The sequence below is a fragment of the Papaver somniferum genome, chromosome 2, assembly GCF_003573695.1.
Source record: "Papaver somniferum cultivar HN1 chromosome 2, ASM357369v1, whole genome shotgun sequence".
Taxonomy (NCBI): domain Eukaryota; kingdom Viridiplantae; phylum Streptophyta; class Magnoliopsida; order Ranunculales; family Papaveraceae; genus Papaver; species Papaver somniferum.
In genome coordinates, this window is record NC_039359.1 from 102,387,944 (window position 1) to 102,389,440 (window position 1,497).

The 1,497-nt window shown below is 36.8% G+C and overlaps 1 non-coding gene across 1 annotated transcript; it reads left to right on the plus strand.

The window, feature by feature from the left end:
- Positions 1 to 887: 887 nt before the first annotated feature.
- LOC113354639 lies at positions 888 to 991 on the plus strand. Its single transcript, XR_003361974.1, has one exon. It is a non-coding gene; the product is annotated as a small nucleolar RNA R71 (small nucleolar RNA).
- The last annotated feature ends 506 nt before the right edge of the window (positions 992 to 1,497 follow it).

Genomic DNA, 1,497 nt, shown 5'->3' on the forward strand with positions numbered 1-1,497 from the left:
CAAAATAGTCCAAGAGGACTTGGGAAGCACACAGTTCCAGGCCTAGATTAGGGACTCTCAGAAAAGTCGGTTTGACAATATGGGTATAAACCAAATCTAGGTTGGGTGGAAGGCCATCAGATTGTGACTTATGTAGGACGATAGGCACATCATTACTAATCACATCAACATCTCCTAAGTCTTCTACACGTGTCACAACATGCTTACCATGCTCACACAAATCAGAATCATCAACATCATCAGAAGAATTATTCTCATGCATCGACAAATCAGTGGAAACATCACAACGTGACCCAGGTAGAGAATCAGACACAACAATTATATTTTCATGCATATTAGTGTCAACAGAAGATTCTATATTACCTAAGTCATCTTCATAGGACAGATGCACATGCTCAAAATCAGTATCAACATCACATGTATATGGAATACTAGAAGAAACATCATTCATGAAGGTCGAGGCAGAGAAGCCTAATGTATTTGAACCCAAAGGTTCCATAACATTTTCAGCATAGACATGTTCTTCTAACATAACATCATCATCATCATCATCATAGTAATATGCATACTTGTCCCTATTAGCAGTTGTGGTGTCATTAGTCAACTCATGTTCCTCTAGATTAGGTTCATATTCAATATCATACACATGAGAAGGACTAGACATGCTATTTCCAAAGTTCAATTCATTACCACCAATATCATGTGACAGTGTCTCAGTTTCCCTAATGGACTCCCAGTGACGGGTTTTCTCTGCAATCTCAGCTAAAAATTTCCATGCATCATCCACAGTTTTATCAATAAATTCACCATTACACATACACTCAACCATGGCTCGAGATTTAAAGTCTAGTCCCTCATAGAGGATAGCGACAAGTCTCCACTTCTCAAATCCATGGTGTGGACATTCGCTCAACAAATCATTAAAACGTTCAAAATAGTCAAAAACAGTTTCCTCATTCAACTGGACAAAACAATTGATATTTTGACGAATAGCGATGGTCCTATGATGTGGAAAAAATCTTTGGAAAAATTGATTAGTGAGTTGTTCCCAAGTGGTGATTGATTGTGGTCTCAAACCGTAAAACCATGTTTTGGCCCTTTCCTTTAGAGAAAATGTAAACAAACGCAATTTCAGAGAGTCTTCGGACATATGATCAGGTTGCATAGTCCGACAAATTTGTTCAAACTCTCTTACATGAGTATAGGGGTTCTCAGAATCGAACCCTCGAAATATAGGAAGTATTTGTATCATGCTTGCATTTACTTTAAAAGGGGTATTGGTTTGAGGTAATACAATACATGATAATGGAATTTTTATTGTGGGATACATGTATTCATGGAGAGCACTAGGTTGGCCCATATTGAAAAGACACAAAGCCCACTATTTGGTTTTAATGGGTTTGGATTTTGGGGAAAAATATTTGGTTTTAATGGGTTTGGATTTTTGGGAAAATTTTTGGTTTTTGAAATAAGGAGCAATTTTTTTTTTTTTTTTTT